Here is a 9,085-nt window from a genome sequence, read left to right as displayed (position 1 = left end):
ACAGAATCAGACTAGGTTACCATTGCGCAAGGCAGATCATACAGAAAACTGAGCCGAACACCATACTGGTACATTACTTACAGAATTGTAAGCACACAATTTCTGAGACAAGGACCACCCAGAACAACCGCCGGGTATGTTTACACCATGGCGGCAGGAGCGCCTGCTGGCAATCCCGCCACCATAGTAAGCATAGAGTGTCAGAGAACAAAATGAGACCGCCATAAATAGCTGACACAGGCCGGGCCATATATATGAAGGCCCGGGCGAAGCCAGAACTTCGCAAATCTCAAACGAACGAACAAGAGCGGCGAAGCACCCGGATCGAAGGGGTTTAGTTAAATAAAATAAAAAAAATCTACAGTATATGAAAATAGTAATAGTTTAAGCAAAATCTTAAAAGTTTGGACAAACACCCAGAAGCAAAAAATGAATTTCATTGCATTTCCATATATGTGGGTTTTTTTTTTCTTTTCTTTTCTTTTCTGGTTATTCATATGCAATAATTCTAGTATCTGAACATTAGTAATACTTTTTTTTTCTTTATTGCATCACTAGAAAAACATCTAGTAATGTAAGATGTGGTGCACTGTATTTTTCCAGTCTTAATAACTATTACACAATGATAATTATTTTTGTGCGAATGAACTTGTTTCCCTTGTAAAGATGTGATATTACTATGATTACATTAATTAGTATAATTATTGCTACAACTATGATTATCTTTACTGCGATTAACAATATAATATTATGTAAATTTTATTATTCTAACATTTGTTGGTATTATCATTATGAACACCAGAAAGGCTGTAATAAGAATAATTAAGAGAGCACTACTAAGACCAGGAAAAGATAAGCAAAGCATAACCCACTTCCAACGACCACATTCGTTCCCAGCGTTCCCCAGAATCGCAGCCTCAATTGCGATAAATGATAACTACAGCTAATCGAGAAGTGCCTAACACAAATAATTAGGAAGAAGATGGATTTACTCTCATAGAGAAAAGAAAAAAAAAAAAAAATAAAGAAGACAAAAGCAGAGGTGTACCTACACATGATAAATTGCCACACGCATAATGGAAGCAGATAACGAGAATCTGCTCGTCAACTTCCCAGAGGTATAAATGCATTCAAAACAAAAATTGGGCATTCATATTATTCTACTATCACAGTTCCAGTTAAAGGTATAATTGACCAAAATGACTGGTCATCCAAAGTGCTAGCTAATGTTAGATTCTGCGAAACACTTTCTAGTATTTACCTTGCTGATGCTTGCAATCTCACAAACAAAATGGGCGAATTTTACATCATAATAAAAAAAAAGTCAACATTAAAGTAATGGTTCCAAAATAATACACTAAACCTAACTAAAACTCAAAACCCATAACTAATTTCAAAAGAGCAGGAAAGATATCAGTGTTGGTTATTTATATCAGACCAGCCAAACATCTATCAGTCCACTCACTGACAACAGGTCCCCTTGACAGGTAATCTCAGGTGTGTGGTATTTAGGCCAGGCCCACACAAACATACCTGTGGCATCAAGACCCCTTGCTCCCTCTTTACTATGCTATAACCCTTTGTTCTGAAGATGTGTTTTTGCTGTTTTGCCATTTTCCAAAGTATATATTTGTTATGATGCATCAAAATGGATTTTGTACCAAAAGATTCTGGGATCGTTCCCATCAAACTTGTTTCACACGCTCCAAAAATAAATTAACTGGAATGGTAATATAGCACTATTTAACAAGAGTCACGCCAACCAAGGAGGAAACAGACTACTTTGTAAAATAAAACAGGCATTGTATTTTACACTGCGGACACCCTGAAGGGCATTATTTAGGCGGAAAGAGCTGAAAATTATTCTATAAATGTTTTATTTTCCACTTCGATAGTTACTTTTTTTGTGCTGAACTGTATTTGTCAGATACTTATTGTCTTTCGGGATGCGAATGGAGAATGTTTAAAGTGTCATTCTATTTAATTATGTGCTAAGTGCCAGCTGTGGCACAGCAGTGATGGTTTCTAGCAACCTCCATAACACAATGTTACTGAGTGTGAATACCTGCAAGGGACAGTGCTACTTATAGTGATGACATTCCATTTGTTCCCGACTGTGCATGTATACATACATGCACAATTGAATGTGTCTATGCATATCCCATAAGATTTAAATTAATAAATGTCAGTTATTTTTATACCTAAAAATGGAAAAATAGTCATTTACAAAATATTTTAGTCATTTACAAAACAAAAATAGTCATTTACAAAACATTACGTCTAACATTTAAAAGTTAATAACTTGGGAATTCCCTGATGTATAACATTTTATTTTCTAAAATTATGAACGTTGGAAACAACCACAAACAAGTGTCCAAACTTCAAACTGAACTCTCTCTCTTTTGAATAATTTTTCCCGCTGAAAAAAGCAACTCGGTGCTTCAAAATATAGAAGCCAGATTTTTAATTATTTAAGAAAAAGGAATGTAGTTTTTCCCACAAAAAACAACTTTATACATTGCTTTTTTTCAAAATTCAAGTCACATCCCAGATTTTGAAGGTTTTTCACACGTGGAAAATAAATTTCAGATATACTTATCCCTCTGAGTTATAGACTTGTACCATAAGGTACTATAATTTTTACTTCAAAATTCTTTTTCAGAGGGAATCATTTTTAATATATTTTAAAAATATTATGAAATAATGGTTAATGGTTTAAACAAATGAATGTGCTAGGTATCAAAGGTCATATTGCACTATGATAAAGTACTGTGGCAAAAAGGGTAATATACGTAGAAATGGTAGTTAGAGGAGTAAAAGAATCCGGGGAATGCGATAAGGAAACAGGGGATGGTGGTGAAGTATTAGGAAGAATGCCAGGAGGAAAAGGTTCCAGAGAAGGACACTATTGAGACGTAAGAAGTCTCATGAACATCGTGATGGGAGGTAAGGATAAACGGGAAAGAAGTGGGAATGATGGTGCAAATTGAGAAGGGGAGGGTGGGTGTGTTGGGAGAGAGTGGGAGGACGAGGGGAACTTGAGGAGGAGGAGGATGGATATCGTCAATTGCTTTGAATGTAGAGGGAATAGAGATTGGAAGTGGATGAGGGAACGGAGCTTTCTCTGGGGTCTTGTTTGGGAAGTTTTGGATGTCTTCAAGAGTTTCTGGAGGGAAGCTGGGTGGGGAGGTCTGAAGAGGAGAAGAGGGGATAGATGTGTGAGAAGCAGTGGAAGAAGTGGGTGTAGAAAAAGGGGTAGAGTGAGAAGGAGGAGGGGTAGGCACCAGAGAAGTGGTAGAGATTGGAGTATCTGGATTTAGATTGGGAAAGGAATTTAACTGGGGGAGAGAGGGAGTGGCGGTAAGATGGTGTAGAGTGTGTTTCCTGTCTGGCCTCACGTAGAGTGAGGCCTTGTTTGAATCTGGGAATTGCCTCCTCAGATTCGAGCTTGTAGGCAGTGCAACTCCTATAAAGCACATCATGGGAGTCACCACAATTGAGAATAAGGGAGGAGAGGGTACACAAGATGGTTGTGCAGTAGGAGATGGAGTGGATGATAATGGGAAAGAGGAAGGGCTGTGTTAATGGTTAATGGTTACAAGAAGTAAATGTGCTAGACATTAAAGTTCATATAGCACTATGGTAAAGTATTGTGACAAAAGGGTGGGAATGAGTTAACAATCAGGATAAGATGTGTTAGAAGTCAATCGTTGTAAAACGCTGTAGGGTAGAAAGGTAGTGAAAAGGGTATAAAGGGGGAGCAAATGTAATACAGTGGGGATTTGTAAGAGGAGATGGGGTTAAGGGTATAAGGCGATTAGATCAGATGGAGAGTGTCTGAGGAAGGGAGAGTAATATTGTATGAGGAAAACTGCAAAAGAGCTATTATGAAACAATCAGATGGTAAGAAACGATTGTTGTAGTAGTAGGAAAGATCCAGAGGGTGAAACAAGGGAACAGGGAAGGTGGTGAAGTATCAGGAAGAATGTCAGGGGGGATAGATCCAGAGGACATTGTTGTGACATAAGGGAGTCACGTGAGAATCTAGGTGGGAGTGGCAAGGATAATAAGGGAAGGAAGAGCGAATTGTAATGTACATGGAAGAGGAGAGGATAGTTTTTTTTTTTTTTTTTTTTTTTTTTTTTTTTTTTTTTTTTTGGGGGGGGGGGGTGAGTAGGAGGAAGAGGAGAATGGATATCGGCAAATACTCTGAATGTAGAGCGAGTAGGAGTAAAGGGATTAGAGGGTGGATGAGGGAGTGGATCATTCCCTGGGGTTATGTTAAGGAACTTTTGGATGTCTTCAAGAGTTTCTGGAGGGGAGTTTGGGAGGGGAGGTCTAAAAAACAAAGGTTTTCTTATGTGGATGAGAAGAGGGAATAGATGTCCAAGGAGCAGAGGGAGAGGTGGGTGTAGGGGAGGATGTGGTAGGAGAAGATGGAGTGACACGTTTGGATTGCCCTGGTGCGACAGTTAGAGTGAGAAGGAGTGGTAAGCACCGGGGAGGTGGTAGAGATTGGAGTATCTGGATTTATTGTGGAAGATAGGATGGTATGGGGTAGAGGGAAGAGATACTGGGGATACTAGAAGGATGGAAGGGGAGCGGAGTGAAGGACAGTTTTGGAATGGGTAGAAAGAAAAAAACCTTGTCAGTGTGCTTCTTGTTTGGCCTGACGGTAAGTGAAGCCTAGTTTGAATCTGAGAACTTGTAGGCAGGGCAGCTTCTATAAAATACATTAGGGAGACATCACATTTGGCACATTTGTGTGACTGAGCAGAAAAAGGGTTTTGGGCACATAGAGAGCAGTGGACTGTGCTGTGACAGATTTTGGCTGGGTGGCCAAAACACCAACATTTCTGACTTTGACGGGGAAGAAGTTGATATGGTTAAAACAGGGCAGGACACTCCACCAATATAAACTTCATGGTCATGCCCTACAGAAGCTAATCTTAGCAAATTTGGTGTTGGACATCTGGGAGGAATAGTGGCAACAAGTCGCTTTCACAGTCCTTATCATAGACAGGTTAAGGGTTAATGGTTAAAAGCAAGATAAATGTGCAGACATCTAAGGTCATGTAGCACTATAGTTAATGTTGGGGAAAGGGGTGGTTGAATTAGTGATTAGTTGTCTAAGCTGGGCAAAGGAATTGGTGAGTAAAAGGGTTGGGGTGGGGGTGTGGTAAGGAGTTAGATTAGATGAAGGATATGTAATGCGTTTGAGGAAAGAGAATAGGTATATCATAGACAGGACAATCAGTCGGGAGACGGAACAGTCCTGTACAAGTATTAAGGGAGGAGTGAGATTGGCCGGGAAATAGGTTTGCCAGTGAGGTCAGTCAAGGTGGATAATGCACAAGCTTGGGACTCTAAATATAACTTAGACAAGGAAAGAATGATCGGAACGACTGCGAAAAGAAACTCAACCTTTTTGTTTTTGGAGACATTGTTGGAAGAGAAAGGTGTCAACCACAGGTCTGTGGGGGGAATCAAAAGAAATTATCTCATTTGGGTTTGAATACCCTCTTTGGCACAGCCAAAAAGGGTATTCAAAAGGTTTGCAGAAGTGGAAGCAGTGAAGGATGGGGGCGGGAGGAAGATGGAGTGGTATATGGAGAGAGGTAGTACTTTTGGGGAGGAAGACAATGAGAATGAATAGTAATAAGGGGTTGGGGGTAAACAGTGAAGAAGACTGTGCAGTAGAAGGAGTGGAGGATGTTGGGAGGGAGGAAGGGATGTTTTCTGAAGGTTGATAATGACCTGGGTGAATGCCCTCAGAATGGATAGAATTAAACGGTAAACATCGAGGAGGGGATATTAGTATTAGTGGTTGGATTTGTAATCACTGGAGAGGCAGTGGTTTGGGGAAAACCAGAGAAATAAAATTCAGATAGGGTAGTTGATGAAGGGCAAGCCTTAATGCACCTGATAAGAATAACAAAATCTTCATTTCTGGCCATGGTGAGCCTGAAACAAGTGAGAAAAAAAACAGTCTCCCCCCTCAGGAACCCTATAAGGGGTAAGAGCTGGGAATACCATGCCCATGGTTCCTGGAGGCCATTCACGACTGACACAAAGCCAGCTATTCATCCTTTCAGAATGGCTCCAAAACTTAGGAAGTGGATAGAAGAAGGGGGCAAAGAAGGAATGGGGGAGAAGAGGAGGCCATGCAAAATTAGTTGAGGCAAGGGCTGAGGTTTAAGGTCGGGGTGATCCTCTGCCTTGGGGCTCAGTCTCTGTCTCTTAAGTCTCCCACAAAAATTTGCACAAGGGATGAGGGGGATATTGTCAAATATTTATTGCACAATCTCATTGGTTACTTTTTTATGTGTCTAACCTTACAGTAGGTTATTTCTTTTTCAGAGACAATCCCCTTGAAGAAAGGTTAATGATCATTGTATTTTCATTCCACAGTCCCATGCTGGAATGGTTAAGGGTTTTAAAAGCAAAATAAATGTACTAGACATAAGGTCATGTAGCACTATAGGAAGGTACAGTAAAGGGTAGTGAAGGGCGGTTGAGTTAGTAGTTAGTTGCTATAGTCAACTATCTAGATTAATATTGAAAAGGTTAAGATGGGTAAAGGAGTTTATGAGTGAATGGGTTAATGTAGGGTTAGGTAAGGGGATTAGATCAAGTGAAGGATATGTATGCGTCTGAGGAGGAGAACAGGGTTGTCAAAACAGAAATTCTAATGTAGGAGAGCTATACTTTAGTTGATCTATGAGTGATAACGGTTTTCAGGTGTTGGAGAATTTGAAGGGGATGGAGCTAGGGGGGGAGATAAAGAATGAGAGGGGGAAGGTGTGTATTGGGGGGGTATCAGGAGGTAGAGAATTTTGGGGAAGGGAATAGTTTGACATAAGGATTCACTTGTGTATCCAGGAGGGAGTGGAAGGATATAGGGGGGATTAATGTAGGTGGAGCTGGAGCTAGGGGGATGGGCTGTGTTGGGAGGAGTAGGAGTAAGAGTGTAGGGCAATATGACTAGGAGGAGGATGGATATTTGCGGTCACTTTGAGTGTGGAGGGAGTGGTTGTGGAATTTGAGGGTGGATGAGGGGTTTCGGTGTCAAATTTTGGGGCTCGAGTAGATAGTTTAGAATATCTTCAAGAGTTTTTTGTAAAGGAGTTGGTTGGGGAGTTTTGTGGGGACAAAGGTTTTCTATGAGGGAGGGAAGAGGAGACTGGTGCTGGGGGCTGCCACAGTTGGCACATATGCATGACTGAGCAGAACAGTTTGATCGGGTTTTGACTATGTTGGGCACATAGAGGGCATCAAGCTGTGGAACGGCTGTTTGGCAGGATGTCCTAAATGCCAACAATTTTGACACTGACGGGGAGGAGGTTGATATGGTTGAACAGGGAGGAGTTCTCCACCAATGTAAACATAAAAGGAAAAGTCATGGGAAAAGGGAAAAGGGAATTTTTTGGGCAATATTGGTGGGGTTCTTACGATGACCTTTAGGAGGGAAAAAAGTAGCACTGCACTAATAATGAGCAAGGAAGTAAGTTTTTCTCCACAGTCTGACCAATATTTGTTATATACAGGGTAGTTTTGCTTGGGAAATAGAGACAGTTCCAGTACAAGTACTGAGGGTTGGATTTAGGGTTTTGCAGGAATGGGATTGCCAGAGAGATCGTTAAAGTTGATAATGCTATAGCTTGGTTTTCAGATGTTAACTGTGACGAGACGAGAACAATCGGGTCGGCTACAGAATGAGACTTTTGCCCATTGTTTTTTGGGGACATTGCTGAAAGAAGAGTGTTGTCAGAGTTAGGAGCTGGGGGGGGGGGGGTCACGAAAAATCGGTCCCATTAGTTGGGTTTTAAAAAGACTATTTAAGATATTTGTAGAGATGGGGTGTTAGAAGGATGGGAACGTGTTTGGGAAAAGGGAGTAGCGTTTAGGGGGGTATTATTATGGAGAGGTGGACAATAAGTCTATAAAGTAGTAATAAGGAAGAATAGGGTAATTGATGAAGAAGGTTGTGGGGGTAGAGGTGATGAAACTGAAATGTCTCTTGGAGCTTGAGTGTTGACTTGGGTGGATAATATATTAGTAGGCATTGAGGAGGGGTAGTAGCAGTGTTCAGTGTCGTGGTCAAAGGAGAACCTGGGTCAGGGAACCGGGAGAATTGGAGTTTGGTGGGGCTATTAATGAAGGGGCAAGCCTCAGTGAATCTAACAAGAGTATAACATCTTTATTATTGACAATGGTAAGGGCCCGAGTATGATGGGGAGAGAAACAGGGCCACCCCTCAGGGCCCCCTTGAGGGTTAATGGTTAATGGTTTAAAGAAGTAAATGTGCTAGACATCTAAGGTCATGTAGCACTATAGTTAATGTTAGGGAAGGGTGGTTTAGTTAGTGATTAGTTGTCTAAGCTGGCAAAGAAAAAATTTGGGGAGTGAAAGGGTTAGGGTCGGGTGTGGGAAAGGGTTAGATTAGATGAAGGATATGTATGCGTTTGAGGAAAGAGAAATAGGGTTGTTGAAGCAGAAAGTTTGGGATTCTGTAAGGATGTCTGATAGGTTGGGAGGTCAGTGAAGGGAGGATAGGTGGGGGAAGCAGAGGTACGGGTTGTTTCAAAAAGTGGGGATGACAATAGGATGTGTGGGGTTGAAAGGGGAACATTACATAAGGAACATAAGGGTGGATCAGATTGTGACATCAGGAGTGTGTTAGACGGGTGTGGCCCAAAGTGTAAGCGGGCGAGAGCAGTCTCCCAACGTCTGTTCCGATGAAAGGAGCTGACCAAGGGGGAGATTGATGTTTTTCATAATGTAATTTATTAGTGCGGAGGCTTGACCAAAAGATTTCCATCGATTATACAAGAAGGTCTTAAAGTGTGGGTAATAAACCGTGGCTGGGATACGTGAGAAGCGTGGTTGGTATGATGTGGACATAGCGGCGTGGCGTGCTAGTGTATCTGCCTGTCATTGCCGGGGATTCCAACATGGTGGGCACCCCGCAAAATTTGATTGTTTTATGGCGTGTGGACGGTTTGAAAACCGTTCTGGATCTAAAACAAGGGGGGTGGGTGTATGACTTTATGAGGTTAATGAGTGGTAGGTGGGGGTTAAAACA

Source organism: Penaeus monodon, unplaced genomic scaffold (assembly GCF_015228065.2).
Source record: "Penaeus monodon isolate SGIC_2016 unplaced genomic scaffold, NSTDA_Pmon_1 PmonScaffold_319, whole genome shotgun sequence".
In the NCBI taxonomy this organism is placed as follows: domain Eukaryota; kingdom Metazoa; phylum Arthropoda; class Malacostraca; order Decapoda; family Penaeidae; genus Penaeus; species Penaeus monodon.
Note: the sequence above shows the minus strand (reverse complement) of the source record.